Source organism: Tamandua tetradactyla, chromosome 21 (genome assembly GCF_023851605.1).
Source record: "Tamandua tetradactyla isolate mTamTet1 chromosome 21, mTamTet1.pri, whole genome shotgun sequence".
In the NCBI taxonomy this organism is placed as follows: domain Eukaryota; kingdom Metazoa; phylum Chordata; class Mammalia; order Pilosa; family Myrmecophagidae; genus Tamandua; species Tamandua tetradactyla.
The window spans coordinates 59,664,795-59,683,248 of record NC_135347.1 but is presented as its reverse complement, the minus strand read 5'-3'; the positions used below and the strand labels follow the sequence as shown (position 1 = coordinate 59,683,248).

At 37.5% G+C, this 18,454-nt stretch overlaps 1 pseudogene; it reads left to right on the top strand.

Moving 5' to 3' along the window:
- The first annotated feature begins 883 nt into the window (after positions 1-883).
- Positions 884-12,324, top strand: LOC143665396 (shugoshin 2-like; annotated as a pseudogene).
- The last annotated feature ends 6,130 nt before the right edge of the window (positions 12,325-18,454 follow it).

The window sequence follows — 18,454 nt, the reverse complement described above, 5'->3', positions numbered from 1 at the left end:
TGAACTAAAAGTGCTAGTAGATTCTTTCTCTAATCTCTTTGGTCTTTTATATAGTACTTATTCCTTGCTCATATTTTCAATAATCTTTTTTATTTTTTTAAATGTATTTAGCATAGTTGTTTATAATGGCTGATAATTTCAATATCTAATTTTGCTTTTTCTGGTGTCTCTTACACTTTTGGTAACTTGCTTACTTATATTTTGTGGATTTTAACTGCGATGTCATGTTCCTTAACTTTATTTGTATAAATCCTTGAGATAAAGGTTGAAGTTACTGTCTCCCAGAAAGGATTTGTGTTTGACTCTGCTATATATTTGGCCTATATATAAAACACAGCTGCATTTTGAAATAAATTCTATTCTTGATGATATTTTTTAAGTAGCATGAATTCAGGTTACAAATTCATGTAGTGCTTGCTGTGATTATGAATTTTTAGCAGAGATTTCCCCCTCCATCCAGAGTAAAGGTTTCCAAGTCCCCTTGCTAGTGCAGTAGGTTTGTCCCCTCCAGTGCAGTAGGTTTCTTTTGTGCTCAGCTTTACCGTGAGAGTATTGCCTTTGGGACCCCAGGTTTGTACAGGGCTACCCTACCAGACTTCATCTCCTGTCTCCTAGGCTCAGCGCAGTCATCCAAAGAGAAGCTCAAGCCACCATGGCCCTCAGGTCCTCAGAGCTCAGGTATTAGCTGTCCTCCCAAGGTTCCTGTTTCTGCTTTGATTGTATAATCCTTACTTTTGTACCAACTCACTTATGTACTGTAAAATAGATTTAAAGAATAGTTTATTCAGTTAGTAAGACCAGTCAGGGTGTATAATCTTGTGGAAGTTCCCATCTTTTGTTTCAACAGTAAAAAAGGGTTCATGCCCCATGCTAAAAGAGTGTGATGGAGTATCCAGTGATGGAAACTGGCTCACTTTTTACCCCACAAATTAAGAGACATGTGAGGGTGGTGTGGTGGTGGCTCAGTGGCAAAATTCTGGCCTGCCATGCAGGAGACCTGGGTTCAATTCCCAGGGCCTGCACATGCAAAAAAAAAAAGACAGAGAGACATGAAAGACAAAACAATGTCAAACACTGCTAGACTGAATGTTTTTCTAACTTCAAAAATCAAAACAAAAATAATAACACAACAACAAGGTATTAGCTCAGGCTCTTAGTAGAGAGAAAGAGAATTTTAGAAGACTTACAACTGAAAAGATGCTATTGCAAAAAGAACTGGAGTAGCTGAATTTTGAGAATACGTATCTTCACCAAAAGCTAAATAATCTGAATGAGAAGCTTATAGAAATAGAAACACTCATGCACAATAACTTGATAACTGCAATGGAAATGAGCAGTCCCTCTGAGTCCCATCAGCGTCCCCTTCTGCTACCAGATAACCAGAAGAAACGGGTCAGTAAACAGCACACGTGGATGTGTCTCCCATTTGCGTGGGTTCCTTTAACTTCAAATGATGATGATGATGATGGTGATGACACTGGCAAAAATTCAGTGTGACAATGATGTTATATCAAAGACATGACCTGATACTCACTCTTCAGTATCAATAAAACAAGCTTCATCAACTCAGCAAAAGTTGAGATTGTTGTTTATTTATTTTTTTAATATAACAACATACAAACACAAACATTCCTACCACATGATCATTCCATTCTTGGTATATAATCAATAATTCACAACATCATCACATAGTTGTATATTCATCACCATGATAATTTTTTAGAAAATTTGCATCAATTCAGAAAAAGAAATAAAAAGAAAAAAGAAAAAAACTCATACATACCATACCCCTTACCCCTCCCTTTCATTGATCACTAGCATTTCAATCTACTAAATTTACTTTAACATTTGTTCCCCCTATTATTTATTTATTTTTAATCCATATGTTTTACTCATCTGTCCATACCATAGAAAAAAGGAGCATAAGACACAGGTTTTCACAATCACACAGTCACATTGCGATGCTATATCATTATACGATCATCTTCAAGAAACATGGCTACTGGAGCACAGCTCTACATTTTCAGGCAGTTCCCTCCAGCCTCTCCATTATACCCTAACTAAAAAGGTGATGTCTATTTAGTGCATAGGAATAACCTCCAGGATAACCTCTCAACTCTGTTTGGAATCTCTCAGCCATTGACACTTTATTTTGACTCATTTCTCTCTTCCCCCTTTTGGTTGAGAATTTTCTCAATCCCTTGATGCTGAGTCTCAGCTCATTCTAGGATTTCTGTCCCATGTTGCCAGGAAGGTTCACACCCCTGGGAGTCATGTCCCACGTAGACAGGGGGAGGGCAGTGAGTTCACTTGTCGTGTTGGCTGAGAGAGAGAAGCCACATCTGAGCAACAAAAGAGGTTCTCTGGGGGTGACTCTTAGGCCTAATTTTAAGTAGGCTTAACCTATCTTTTGTGGGATTTCCAAGATTGAGGGCTCGGCCTATAGCTTTGGTTGTCCTAATGCTTGTGAGAATATCAGGAATTCTCCACATGGGAAAGTTGAATTTTCCCCCTTTCTTGCCATTCCCCCAAGGGGACTTAGCAAATACTTTTTTTATTCACTGTTCAAATCACTCTGGGATTTGTCGGGGCATCACTCTGGACAAATTACAAAATCTCATGCCCCTACTCAAGGTTCCATGTACTTAACGGTGTTCAATTAAACTGTCCATATAAATTATATTAGGAAATGCACTAGTCAAAATATAAATTTTGTACCAAATAAACATTTTTTGCTTTAGTCTCACACCTAAGTTAAAGTTTTAAAATATGAATTACCATCTATTTTCAAAACCCTGCAGTACTGACATTCCTTTGTTCTTCCTCATGCAAAAACATTTTTTAATTTGTACATTTAGTCACTATCATTGTATATTCTAGGCATTCCTAGATTATACCATCTCAGTCTTTATCGTCTATCTTTCTTTCTGATTTCATTTGCGCCCCCAGCCCTCCTCCCTCTATCATTCTCACATTCAGCTTCATTCAGTGATCTAACATTATTGTATTACAGTTAGGTAATATTGTGCTATCCATTTCTGAATTTTTACAATCAGTCCTGTTGCACAATCTGTATCCCTTCAGCTCTAATTACCCAATATCTTACCCTATTTCTATTTCCTGATGGTCTCTGTTCTTAACTGAAATTCTCCAAGTTCATTCACTAATGTTAGTTCATATCAGTGAGACCATATAGTATTCATCCTTTTGTTTCTGGTTAATCTCACTCAGCATAATGTCCTTAAGGTCCATCCATGTTGTTACATACTTCATAACTTTATTCTGTCTTACAACTGCATAATATTCCATTGCAAGTATATACCACAGCTTTTTTAGCCACTCATCTGTTGATGGACATTTGGGCTGTTTCCATCTCTCGGCAATCATAAATAATGCTGCTTTCAACATTGGTGTGTAAATGCCCATTTGTGTCCTTGCCCTCAGGTCCTCTGAGTAGATGCCGAGCAATCGCACTGCCGGGTCATATGGCAATTCCATACTTAGCTTCCTGAGGAACTGCCAGACTGCCTTCCACAGCGGTTGTACCATTTGACATTCCCACCAGCAGTGGATAAGTGTGCCTCTTTCTCCACATCCTCTCCAGCACTTGTCGTTTCTGTTTGACTGATAATGGCCATTCTTGTGGGTATGAGATATTGTGGTTTTGATTTGTATTTCCCTAATATCCAGGGAAGCTGAGTATCTTTTCACGTGCCTTTTGGCCATTTGTATTTCCTCTTCTGAGAAGTGTCTGTTCATGTCTTTTGCCCATGTTTTAATTGGGTTGTTTGTCTTTTTGTTGTTGATTTCAACAATCTCTTTATATATTCTGGATACTAGACCTTTATCTTATATGTCGTTTCCAAATATCACCTCCCATTGTGTAGGCTGTCTTTTTACTTTCTTGATGAAGTTCTTTGGTGCACGAAAGTGTTTAATTTTGAGGAGTTCCTGTTTCTTTCTTTCTTCAGTGCTCTTGCTTTGGGTGTAAGGTCTATAAAACTGCTTCCAAGTATAAGATTAATAAAATGTTTCCCTACATTTTCTTCTAACAGTTTTATGGTCTTAGATCTAATGTTTAGGTCTTTGATCCATTTTGAGTTAATTTGTATAGGGTGTGAGATATGGGTCCTCTTTCATTCTTTTGCATGTGGATATCCAGTTCTCTAGGCACCATTTATTGAAGAGACTGTTCTGTCCCAGGTGGGTTGGCTTGACTGCCTTATCGAAGATCAGTTGTCCATAGATGAGAGGCTCTACATCTGAACACTCTATCCAATTCCATTGGTCAGTATATCTATGCTGTTTTGACCACTGTGGCTTTGTAATACTCCTTAAAGTCAGGTAGTGTGAGACCTCCGACTTCATTTTTCTTTCTCAGGATACTTTTAGCTATTCGGAGCAAACTGCCCTTCCAGATAAATTTGGTTACTGATTTTTCTATTTCTGAAAAGTAAGTCTTTGGGATTTTAATTGGTATTGCATTGAATCTGTAAATCAATTTAGGTAGAATTGACATTTTAACTATATTTAGTCTTCCAATCCATGAACACAATATGCCCTTCCATTTATTTAGGTCTTCTGTGATTTCTTTTAGCAATTTCTTATAGTTTTCTTTGTATAGGTCTTCTGTATCCTTAGTTAAATTTATTCCTAAATATTTTACTCTTTTGGTTGCAATTGTAAATGGAATTCGTTTCTTGATTTCCCCCTCAGATTGTTCATTGCCAGTGTATAGAAACACTACAGAGTTTTGGGTGTTGATTTTGTAACCTGCCACTTTGCTGTATTCATTTATTAGCTCTAGTAGTTTTGCTGTGGATTTTTTGGGGTTTTTTACATATAGTATCACATCATGTACAAACAGTGAGAGTTTTACTTCCTCCTTTCCAAAATTGATGCCTTGTATTTCTTTTTCTCGTCTAATTGCTCTGGCTAGACCTTCCAACACAATGTTGAATAACAATGGTGACAGTGGACAACCCTGATCTTAAGGGGAAAGTTTTCAGATTTTCCCCATTGAGGATGATGTTAGCTGTGGGTTTTTTATATATTCCCTTTATCATGTTGAGGAAGTTCCTTTTTATTCCTGTCCTTGGAAGTGTTTTCAACAAGAAAGGATGTTGAATTTTGTCAAATGTCTTTTTTTTTTATCAGTGGAGATGATCATGTGGTTTTTCTGCTTTGATTTGTTGATATGGTGTATTACATTAATTGATTTTCTTATGTTGCACCATCCTTGCGTACCTGGAATGAATCCTACTTGGTCATGATGTATAATTCCCTTAATGTGCTGCTGGATTTGATTTGCAAGAATTTTGTTGAGGATTTTTGCATCTATATTCATTAGAGAGATTGGTATGTAATTTTCTTTTCTTGTAATATCTTTATCTGGCTTTGGTATGAGGGTGATGTTGGCGTCATAGAATGAGTTATGAAGTGTTTGAGCAGGATTGGTACTAATTCTTTCTTGGATACTTGGTAGAATTCACATGTGATGCTATGTGGTCCTGGGCTTTTCTTTTTGGGGAGCTTCTTAATGACTAATTCAATTACTTGTGATTGGTTTGTTGAGGTCGCCTATTTCTTCTCAAGTCAATGTTGGTTGCTCATACCTTCTAGGAAGTTGTCTATTTCATCTACATTGTCTAGTTTATCAGCATAAAGTTGTTCATATTATCCTCTCATAACCTCCTTTAGTTTGCGGGGTCAGTGGTTATGCCTCCTCTTCCATTTCTGATTTTATTTATTTGCATCGTCTCTCTTCTTCTTTTTGTCAACCTCGCTAAGTTTCCATCAATCTTATTGATTTTTCTCATAGAATCAACTCCTGGTTTTGTTGATTTTTTCAATTGTTTTCATGTTCTCAATTTCATTTATTTCTGCTCTAATCTTCATTATTTCTTTCCTTTTGCTTGCTTTGGAGTTAGTTTGCTGTTCTTTCTCTAGTTCTTCCAAGTGGACAGTTAATGCCTCAATTTTTGCTCTTTCTTCTGTTTTGATATAGGCATTTAAGGCAATAAATTTCCTTCTAAGCCCTGCCTTTGCTGCATCCCATATATTTTGATATGTTGTTTTCATTTTCATTTTCATTTGCCTTGAGATATTTACTGATTTCTCTTGTAATTTCTTCCTTGACCCACTGGTTGTTTAAGAGTGTGTTTAGCCTCCACATATTTGTGAATTTTCTGGCCTTCTGACTATTATTGATTTTCAATTTCATGCCTTTATGATCTGGGAAAGTGTTTTGCATGATTTCAAACCTTTTAAATTTATTGAGACTTGCTTTGTCACCCAGCATATGGTCTATCCTTGAGAATGATCTATGAACACTTGAGAAAATGGTATATCCTGCTGTTGTGGGGTGTAATGGTCTATATATGTCTGTTAAGTCTAGCTCATTTATTGTATTATTCAAATTCTCTGTTTCTTTATTGATCCTCTGTCTAGATGTTCTGTCCATTGATGAGAGTGGGGAATTGAAGTCTCCATCTATTATGGTAGATGTGTCCATTTCTCTTTTCAGTGTGTTCAGTGGTTGCCTTATGTATTTTGGAACACTCTGGGTTGGTTCATAAATATTTATGATTGTTATGTCTTCTTGTTGAAGTGGTCCCTTTATCAATACATAGTGTTCTTATTTGTCTTTTTTCACTGTTTTACATTTGAAGGCTAATTTGTTGGATATTAGTATAGCTACTCCTGCTCTTTTCTGATTGTTGTTTGCATGAAATATCTTTTTCCAAACTTTCACTTTTAACCTATGTTTATCCTTGGGTCTAAAATGCACCTCCTGTAGTCAGCATATAGATGGGTCCTATTTTTTAAGCCATTCTGCCAGTCTATAGCTTTTGATTGGGGAGTTTAATCTATTAACATTTAGTGTTATTACTGTAAGGGCAGTACTCTCTTCTACCATTTTGCCTTTTGGATTTTATATGTCACATCTAATTTTTCTTCTTTTTACTTTTACTGATAGTCTTCATTTCTACACTCTTCTCCACACCTCTCTCTTCTGTCTTTTCCTCTCTGTCTCTAGTGTTCCCTTTAGTATTTCTTGCAGAGCTGATCTCTTGGTCACAAATTCTTTTCAGTGATTTTTTTTGTCTGAAAATGTTTTAATTTCCTCATTTCTGAAGGACAATTTTGCTGGATATTCAATTCTTGGTTGGCAGTTTTTCTCTTTTAATATCTTAAATACATCATACCACTATCTTCTTGCCTCCATGGTTTCTGCTGAGAAATGTACGCATGGTCTTATAGGGCTTCCCTTGTATGTGACGGATTGCTTTTCTCTTGCTGCTTTCAAGATTCTCTTTTTCTCTTTTATATCTGAGATTCTGATTAGTAAGTTCCTTGGAGTACATCTATTTGGATCTATTCTGTTTGAGGTATACTGCACTTCTTGGATCTGTAATTTTAAGACTCTTATAAGAGTTGGGAAATTTTCAATGATAATTTCCTCCATTAGTTTTTCTCCTCCTTATCCCTCCTCTTCTCCTTCTGGGATGCCTACAACATGTATATTCATGCACTTCATGTTGTCATTCAATTCCCTGCATCCCTGCTCATATTTTTCCATTCTTTTCCCTATATTTTATTTTGCTTGTAGGATTTCAGATGTCCTGTCTTCCAGTTCACTAATCCTATCTTCTGCCTCTTGAAATCTAACATTACAGATTGTTTTTTTTCAACTCTTCTATCGTGCCTTTCATTCCCATAAGTTCTATAATTTGGCTTTTCAGACTTTTGATTTCTTGTTTTTGTTCGTTCCTTGCCTTCTTTATATCCTCCCTCAATTCATTGATTTGATTTTTGATTAAATTTTTCATGTCTGTTTGAACATTCTGCATTAATTGTTTCAACTCCTGTATCTCATTTGAATTGTTGATTTGTTCCTTTGACTGGGTCATATCTTCAATTTTCTTAGTATGATTCATTACTTTTTTGCTAGTGTCTAGGAATTAATTTCCTCAATTAGTTTATTCTGGAGATCGTTGTCACTTTTTTTACCTAGGATTTTCTTGCTGGATGACTTTGTTGTCTATCTCTTCTTTGACATTCAGTTCAGTTTGTGCTAGACCTCTAGCTTAGGTTTTGTTTAACAGATCCAAATTTTTCAGTTCTTGTTTTCTTCTTTCTTGCCCTGCCTTTTTGTTGCCTTTTTTTCCCCCATTAGAAGGGTCTACTTAGGTATTATAGACCCCAGTCAGATTTTCCCAGATCAAACTGGTCTCCTCTCAGGAGGAGTCACCTGTGTCAGTTTTCCCTGAGGGTGAGACCCAGCAGGTTGAAAGACTTTCCTATGAAGCCTCTGGACTCTGTGTTTTTCCTGTCCTGCCTCGTATGCCGCACTTGTCTACCTGCGGGTCCCCTCAGCATAAGGTGATGCGGTACCTTTAACTTTAGCAGACTCTCCCTGCTGGAGGCATGGTTGAGACAGAGGAGAGTTTGTAGGCTGGCTTTAATCACTTCAGTTTTCCAGACCCTGGGGACTGAATTCTTTGAGGGAGGGATTCCACCTGAGCTGGGCCCCACCCCTCTACTGGGGAAGGCACAGGCTCCAGACAAGCTCTCAAACAAGCTTAATTCCACCCTTGCCTGGGGCAGTTGGAGCCTGAGAAGCCCTGCAGCTGTATCAAAAGAGCAGTCAAGCCACAGAAACATAGCCACAAAAAAGAAAGAGAAAAATCCTTTTCAGAGCAGGACCCCCCTTCCTCAGGTTTGCCAATCAAGAGTTTAAGTTGGTGTGTTGTTTTGTGTACCCTCAGGTCCTATGTGCCCCTCCTTTCCTTCAGGGCCCAGACCCATTCAAGTATTATGTGCTGTCCGATCCAAAAAACTCTGTTTCTTTCTTTCTTTTTCTGTCAGTCCTGCCCGCTCTGCACCGGGGCAAAAACCAGTGACCTCCGCTTTGACTCGAGGTTCAGCTGAGATGGGGGCCCATTTTTAGTAGTCAGAATTTGTGAATTAATTCCACAATTGGAGCTTGGTTGCACTCAGCCCTTGCTGTTAGTGAAGTCCCTTTTCTTTCTGTCCCCTCTGGGAAGCAGCCTGTGGGGGAGGGGTGCCGGAAGCCGAGGCTTGGGAGACTCATGGTTCTGGGTAGGCTCGTAGCTGGTCCAGCTTGTACAGACTGACACATGCTGTGTGTCTGGTCACTGATGTGTCCCCAGCAGTTGTTCTGTGCTGTTCCTGGCTGTTTACTAGCTGCTCTGCAGGACAGACTAAATTCCATTCCTCACTAAACTGCCATTCTGGCTCCTATATCTGGGATTATTTCTTAAAGAAAATAAAAGTCAGAATATGTGTGGGTTAGATGATTCAGACCATATTTCTTCTGTTGTTGATCTACTTCCTAAAGAACATCTTTTCCATTCAGACCAAAGTTCGAAGAATTCTCTAATGAGTGAAATGAAAAATGTTCTATTGACAAGCAACAGAAGGGAGAAACCATCTCCTAGGAGCATGGCTGAGGGGAAGAAGCATGTGTCATCTTGGGAGTGAAATGATCCCTCTGCAGATATTCCCTTTATGATAGATTTTGAACAGCTGGTTTTAGGTTCAGATTTAAATCAGAGTGATGATATAAATGATTATACAAATGAAAGAAATATTAAAAGGCAAATTCCTCCTTGCCTTCCTTCCTCATCTTCTGAGTGTATGAGTGAACCTAACGCAGAGTGCATGAATAAAATTCAGAGTAACGATGACTTTCTGTTGCAGAAAACTGCGCATGATGGGAATGGATTTAACTGCTGGTGAAGTAAGCACAATTGTTAATATTTCAGCAGGCCCTAAAAATAGAAATAATTTAAAAACAAATGATTGTGGACTAAAAAGTTTCAGAAAAGTGAAAGATTCAAGCTGTGAAAAAAAAAGGAGAAAGATCAAAGCAACAGTTAAAAAATAATTCAGATGCAGACATTGAGGAAAAGATTGAGAACAGACCAGAAAGAAGATCTGTTGTTCTGGATGGCTCATCCAGAAGACACCAATTTTATTTTTGATACCGAACAGTTGACTCGGGTGAACACACTGAAGGAACACCTGATGATGTCTTTGATGAAGATGACAGACACAGGACAGAGTGTAACAAAAACAAGAGAGAATGTATGTAATGAATAAGCAAGAGGAAATAGCCTCTTTTTCCCAAAGTTCAGATAAATTCCGGCAAGAGATAAATGTGACATAGGTCAGATTTCCTTAACTTATAATAGAAGTAAATCTTCTAGGTAGGCATTGTGATTCATGAGTTAGTAAAAGGTAATTCCCTCCCTAACGAAAAATCATTTCTGAAAACCTAGAAGTTACAAATGAATTTCAGACAACTGATCTTTCCACCAAAAATAATGAAATTTTATTTGATTATGAGACCCAGAATATATTGGATTTCTAAAAACATATTCCTGATAAGTAACATGTTCAGCAAAATGAACCCAAAGTAAATAAGAATCTTAAGCAGAAAGTAAATCAGAAGACAAGTAATTTCAGAAATGAGCCAAGTACATAAGAGTGAAAATAAAGATGTGGATGGCCCAGAAAAAGGTAAGTTTTTCTTCCAAACCCAAAAGGATAAAGAAATCATTTCTGGAAAACTTGGAAGTCTTAGTGAGTTTCAAACACCTGGTCTTCCCCAGAGATAAAGGAAACCTGTGGGGTGAGGAGGTCTGAGGGTTTGCAGGAGCAGATCGCTGATAGGCACCCTGTTTAGCCAAGTGAATAAAAAGCAAATAAGAAGCTTAGGTAGAAAATAAATCGGAAGACAGAAATAATTTCTGAAGCGAATCCCATAGCTAACAAAAGAGATGTGCATCGCCCGGAAAAGGCTAGTAACTTTTTCTTACTAATCCAAGAGGATAAAGGAACCATCTCTCAGGACCGAGAAGGCTGAAATGAAGGTCAAACACGTGCTCTTTCTACAAAAGATGGTGGAGGCTTGTGTGCTTTTAGGACTAAACATGTTTTGGGTGTGGAAAAATACATCCATAATAGGCAGCCTGATTGTCAGAATGAATCAAAAGTGGATAAGAAGCTTAGGCGAAAGGTATTCGGAAGTCAGAAGTTAACCAAATATATGAGACTGATGACGAAGGCATGCATGACTCAGAAAAAGGTAGCTGCTTTTCTCTAACCCAAAAGGATAAAAAAGCAATTTCTGAAGACCTAAAAGTTATAAATGAATTTCAAACAGTTAATCTTTCCACCAGAGATACTGGTAATTTATATGATTGTGAGACCCAGAATATATGGGTCTGTTCAGCAAAACGAATGAAAAATAAATAAGTTTAGGCAGAAAGTAAACTGGAAGGCACAATTAATTTCAGAAATGAACCAAATATGTGAGGAGAATGGCCAAGATGGGCATGACCTGGAAAGCTCTACGAGAGATGCTGGCTTTAAAATAAACGACGACGACTTGAAGGCCAAGGCGTTAACAATGGATACTGCGTGGAAACCAACAGTAATGGAAAGGAACATTGTGATCAAGCCTCAAATCCTTATGAATAGAAAATCCTTATGAATAGATTCTTAAGAAAAAATCATCAGGCAAGGCAAAGAACGTTTTGGCAAAGAGTAAGAGCAAACCTATTTTGCAGTTTCTAGATTTTCACAGACTTCCATCTACTTAGAATCGGGTTTAACACAGAGTACTAGTGAGTCTGATTCTGGTCCTGGAAACCAAAGTGAACTGCATGAGAATCAGAAGCAAAGCACCACCGCTCCGAATAAAAAAAGGGACATCCCTTCATGGAAGTGATGAAAGAAGGGGAGTTCAAGACAAAGCAGCCAATAGAATGACTTCCAAGTCAAAGGAAAGGAAGGGCTCCACGGCCTTTTCACAGCTGTGAAATAATGAGCCCACACCTGATGATGTCCAAGGAAAGTCGGTTGAATCTGAACAAATTGATAACAAAAAAATTCGGAGAATAAGAAAATTGTCAGACTTTTACGCAAAGGTGTTTAAGTCTTTATCTCAGATATATTCACCTAACATACAGGATTCCTCTTTAACACTGTTGATGAAGATCCAATAGATTTGAGTAAAAATCCAATAATGAAAGAAAATTTCCCCCAAAGAACACATCAGTCTCTCTAGTAAGTGATGGCATGCATAGGAACATAAGAGATGAAATTGAAAGTCAGCCAGAGAACACAAAAATCAGGAATAGGTGACAGAACACTGCAAGACTTGACAAATTCCAGTTTTGTTTCAAATAATTCTCCTAAATCTGAAAATAAGTTAGAAGATCCATCTTCAGAGCAGCCTGCACCCCCCCCTCTCTAAAAGAGCCAAGTCTTGAACAGAAGATGAGAAGATGAGGAGAATTCCAATTTTCTGAATTCCTCAAAGTATAAAGAGTCAAAACAGGGATATAACTAGGATCAAGAAGATGAAATGCTTGAAAAATGTTTTATTCATTTCTCCCCTTTTAAATGACTGTTGATTTGTCCTTTCTTGTACTGGTATATGTGCATTACATAGATATTTTGTAGCAACCTGTTTAAATCATTTTAGTTGTCATATAACTTAACTTTTTGCTCATATACGCTATACGCTTCTTTCTACTTTACAGGCTTTCACCATAAAAATACCTACTAACCTTTTAACCAAAAAAAGGGATTAAAAAGTAAAAAAATATAAAGAGGCACCCTATCTCCCTTTGCTTTCTTTCTGGTGCATGGTCCAGGAGTGGAACCCGGGTCTGCCATGTGGAAGGTGAGCCACCCACACACCCTATCCCTGTGCTTCTTAGGTGTCCTTTCTGCTTGTTTCGGCATATTCTGAATTTTGAAATAGCAGTAACTGAGTAGAGAAAGAGGCCACTGACATTTAAAGTAGTATGCTTAAAGCTTGCATGATTTCACTGACATTTAAAGTAGTATGCTTAAAGCTTGCATGAGTTTAGGAGATGTTTGGGTTTGGGTCCATTTTGTAGAGACAGGTGTGGAAGTATCCGCAGAAGGCCAAGGCGCATGGGCTGCATCCCTGGACCCCCTAACATCTGCTCCTTCATGCCTCCACCCCACCCCACAGCCAGCGCAGGATGCCTTCAGAAGGGATTGAGGAATGGACTGCTTACAGCTTCCTCAGCTTCCAGAGTATAGACGCTGGGGGAAGGCTGGGCCCTACAGCACCGACAGGTGCAGGCACGTGCCCGCCCCTTATTATACATGAGCGGAGACAGCATCCTTGTGGCGGGAAGGAGCGTCTACTGCAGGTGCTGTCCAGCGGAGAGCTACACAGGTGACAGCTCTTGTCCCTAGAGGTTATAGGGAAAGATTGGCCCATCACATGCACTCTACATGTGAAAGCATATGGCTGGGTTTGGGACGTGGGGCCCAGGATAGAGATATGTTTGATCATTTTTAAACTTTTTTAATTGTATAGTATAACATATATACAAAGCAAAGAAATAAAAAAGCAATAGTTTTCAAAGCCCTCTTCAGCAAGCAGTTACAGGACAGATCCCAGAGTTTGTCATGGGCTACCATACCATCCTCTCAGATTTTTCCTTCTAGCTGCTCCAGAATAGAGGAGGCTAGAGGGCTTAAATACATTTTTATCATCATAATCGACTCTTTTCCCTTCTTTTTTTTGTGAAAAATAACATGTACAAAAAGCCAAACATTTCAAAGCACAGCACCACAATTAGTTGTAGAACAGATTTCAGACTTTGACATGAGTTACAATTTCCCAATTTTAGGTTTTCACTTCTAGCTGCTCGAAGATACTGGAGACCAAAAGAGATATCAATTTAATGATTCAGCATTTATATTCATTTGTTAAGTCCTATCTTCTATGTATAATTCCACCATCATCTTTGATCTTTCCATATCTGTCTTTAGGGATGTTTGGACTATGGCCATTCTAAATTTTTGATATTGAAAGGGTTGTCATTAATATGGGGCAGGGAGATGGAACTATTTGATGTTCTGGAGAGGCTGGGCTAGGTTTCAGGACTTATCTGGACCAGGGACCCATTTGGAGGTTGTAGGTTTCTGGAAAGATACTCTAGTACATGAAACCCTTGTGGAACCTTATAAATTGCCCTAAGTGTTCTCTAGGATTGGGTGCAATGGTCCTGGTTGGCGGTTGGCAGGTTATGATCGGTAGCAAGGTCTAACTGAAGCTTGCATTAGAGCAACCTCCAGAGTAGCCTCTCGATGCTATTTGAACTCTCTCTGCCACTGATACTTTATTTATTTTTTTTTCTTTTTTTTTATTAATTAAAAAAAGAATTAACAAAACAATTAGAAATCATTCCAATCTACATGTACAATCAGTAATTCTTAATAACATCACATAGTTGCATATTCATCATTTCTTAGTACATTTGCATCGATTTAGAAAAAGAAATAAAAAGACAACAGAATAAGAATTAAAACAATAATAGAAAGAAAAAAAAACAAAAAACAAAAAAAACAAAAACAAAAAACCTATACCTCACATGCAGCTTCATTCAGTGTTTTAACATAATTGCATTACAATTGGGTAGTATTGTGCTGTCCATTTCTGAGTTTTTATATTCACACCCATTGTACAGTCTGTATCCCTTCAGCTCCAATTATCCCTTCTCTCTTTTTTTTTTTTTAATTAACGGAAAAAAAGAAATTAACCCAACATTTAGAGATCATACCATTCTACATATGCAATCATTAATTCTTAACATCATCACATAGATGCATGATCATCATTTCTTAGTACATATGCATTGGTTTAGAAGAACTAGCAACATAACCGAAAAAGATATAGAATGTTAATATAGAGAAAAAAATAAAAGTAATAATAGTAAAATCAAAACAAAACAAAACAAAACAAAACAAAAACCTATAGCTCAGATGCAGCTTCATTCAGTGTTTTAACATGATTACTTTACAATTAGGTATTATTGTGCTGTCCATTTTTGAGTTTTTGTATCTAGTCCTGTTACACCATCTGTATCCCTTCAACTCCAATTGCCCATTATCTTACCCTGTTTCTACCTCCTGCTGGACTCTGTTACCAATGACATATTCCAAATTTATTCTCGAATGTCTGTTCACATCAGTGGGACCATACAGTATTTGTCCTTTAGTTTTTGGCTAGACTCACTCAGCATAATGTTCTCTAGGTCCATCCATGTTATTACATGCTTCATAAGTTTATCCTGTCTTAAAGCTGCATAGTATTCCATCGTATGTATATACCACAGTTTGTTTAGCCACTCTTCTGTTGATGGAGATTTCGGCTGTTTCCATCTCTTTGCAATTGTAAATAACGCTGCTATAAACATTGGTGTGCAAATGTCCGTTTGTGTCTTTGCCCTTAATTCCTTTGAGTATATTCCCAGCAATGGTATTGCTGGGTCATATGGCAATTCTATATTGAGCTTTTTGAGGAACCGCCAAACTGCCTTCCACAGTGGTTGCACCCTTTGACATTCCCACCAACAGTGGATAAGTGTGCCTCTTTCTCCGCATCCTCTCCAGCACTTGTCATTTTCTGTTTTGTTGATAATGGCCATTCTGGTGGGTGTGAGATGATATCTCATTGTGGTTTTGATTTGCATTTCTCTAATGGCCAGGGACATTGAGCATCTCTTCATGTGCCTTTTGGCCATTTGTATTTCCTCTTCTGAGAGGTGTCTGTTCAAGTCTTTTTCCCATTTTGTAATTGGGTTGGCTGTCTTTTTGTTGTTGAGATGGACAATCTCTTTATAAATTCTGGATACTAGACCTTTATCTGATATATCATTTCCAAATATTGTCTCCCATTGTGAAGGCTGTCTTTCTACTTTCTTGATAAAGTTCTTTGATGCACAAAAGTGTTTAATTTTGAGGAGTTCCCATTTATTTATTTCCTTCTTCAGTGCTCTTGCTTTAGGTTTAAGGTCCATAAAACCGCCTCCAGTTGTAAGATTCATAAGATATCTCCCAACATTTTCCTCTAACTGTTTTATGGTCTTAGACCTAATGTTTAGATCTTTGATCCATTTTGAGTTAACTTTTGTATAGGGTGTGGGATATGGGTCTTCTTTCATTCTTTTGCATATGGATATCCAGTTCTCTAGGCACCATTTATTGAAGAGACTGTTCTGTCCCAGGTGAGTTGGCTTGACTGCCTTATCAAAGATCAAATGTCCATAGATGAGAGGGTCTATATCTGAGCACTCTATTCGATTCCATTGGTCGATATATCTATCTTTATGCCAATACCATGCTGTTTTGACCACTGTGGCTTCATAATATGCCTTAAAGTCAGGCAGCGCGAGACCTCCAGCTTCGTTTTTTTTCCTCAAGATGTTTTTAGCAATTCGGGGCACCCTGCCCTTCCAGATAAATTTGCCTATTGGTTTTTCTATTTCTGAAAAATAAGTTGTTGGGATTTTGATTGGTATTGCATTGAATCTGTAAATCAATTTAGGTAGGATTGACATCTTAACTATATTTAGTCTTCCAATCCATGAACACGGTATGCCCTTCCATTTATTTAGGCCTTCTGTGATTTCTTTTAGCAGTTTTTTGTAGTTTTCTTTATATAGGTTTTTTGTCTCTTTAGTTAAATTTATTCCTAGGTATTTTATTCTTTTAGTTGCAGTTGTAAATGGGATTCGTTTCTTGATTTCCCCCTCAGCTTGTTCATTACTAGTGTATAGAAATGCTACAGATTTTTGAATGTTGATCTTGTAACCTGCTACTTTGCTGTACTCATTTATTAGCTCTAGTAGTTTTGTTGTGGATTTTTCCGGGTTTTCGACATATAGTATCATATCGTCTGCAAACAGTGATAGTTTTACTTCTTCCTTTCCAATTTTGATGCCTTGTATTTCTTTTTCTTGTCTAATTGCTCTGGCTAGAACCTCCAACACAATGTTGAATAATAGTGGTGATAGTGGACATCCTTGTCTTGTTCCTGATCTTAGGGGGAAGTTTTCAATTTTTCCCCATTGAGGATGATATTAGCTGTGGGTTTTTCATATATTCCCTCTATCATTTTAAGGAAGTTCCCTTGTATTCCTATCTTTTGAAGTGTTTTCAACAGGAAAGGATGTTGAATCTTGTCGAATGCCTTCTCTGCATCAATTGAGATGATCATGTGATTTTTCTGCTTTGATTTGTTGATATGGTGTATTACATTAATTGATTTTCTTATGTTGAACCATCCTTGCATACCTGGGATGAATCCTACTTGGTCATGATGTATAATTCTTTTAATGTGTTGTTGGATACGATTTGGTAGAATTTTATTGAGGATTTTTGCATCTGTATTCATTAGAGAGATTGGTCTGTAGTTTTCTTTTTTTGTAATATCTTTGCCTGGTTTTGGTATGAGGGTGATGTTGGCTTCATAGAATGAATTAGGCAGTTTTCCCTCCACTTCGATTTTTTTGAAGAGTTTGAGGAGAGTTGGTACTAATTCTTTCTGGAACGTTTGGTAGAATTCACATGTGAAGCCATCTGGTCCTGGACTTTTCTTTTTAGGAAGCTTTTGAATGACTAATTCAATTTCTTTACTTGTGATTGGTTTGTTGAGGTCATCTATGTCTTCTTGAGTCAAAGTTGGTTGTTCATGTCTTTCCAGGAACCCGTCCATTTCATCTAAATTGTTGTATTTATTAGCGTAAAGTTGTTCATAGTATCCTGTTATTACCTCCTTTATTTCTGTGAGGTCAGTAGTTATGTCTCCTCTTCCATTTCTGATCTTATTTATTTGCATCCTCTCTCTTCTTCTTTTTGTCAATCTTGATAGGGGCCCATCAATCTTATTGATTTTCTCATAGAACCAACTTCTGGTCTTATTGATTTTCTCTACTGTTTTCATATTTTCAATTTCATTTATTTCTGCTCTGATCTTTGTTATTTCTTTCCTTTTGCTTGCTTTGGGATTAGTTTTCTGTTCTTTCTCCAGTTCTTCCAAGTGAACAGTTAATTCCTGCATTTTTGCCTTTTCTTCTTTTCTGATATAGGCATTTAGGGCAATAAATTTCCCTCTTAGCACTGCCTTTGCTGCATCCCATAAGTTTTGATATGTTGTGTTTTCATTTTCATTCGCCTCGAGGTATTTACTAATTTCTCTTGCAATTTCTTCTTTGACCCACTCGTTGTTTAAGAGTGTGTTGTTGAGCCTCCAGGTATTTGTGAATTTTCTGGCACTCCGCCTATTATTGATTTCCAACTTCATTCCTTTATGATCCGAGAAAGTGTTGTGTATGATTTCAATCTTTTTAAATTTGTTAAGACTTGCTTTGTGACCCAGCATATGGTCTATCTTTGAGAATGATCCATGAGCACTTGAGAAAAAGGTGTATCCTGCTGTTGTGGGATGTAATGTCCTATAAATGTCTGTGAAGTCTAGCTCCTTTATAGTAATATTCAGATTCTCTACTTCTTTATTGATCCTCTGTCTAGATGTTCTGTCCATTGATGAGAGTGGGGAATTGAAGTCTCCAACTATTATGGTATTTGTGTC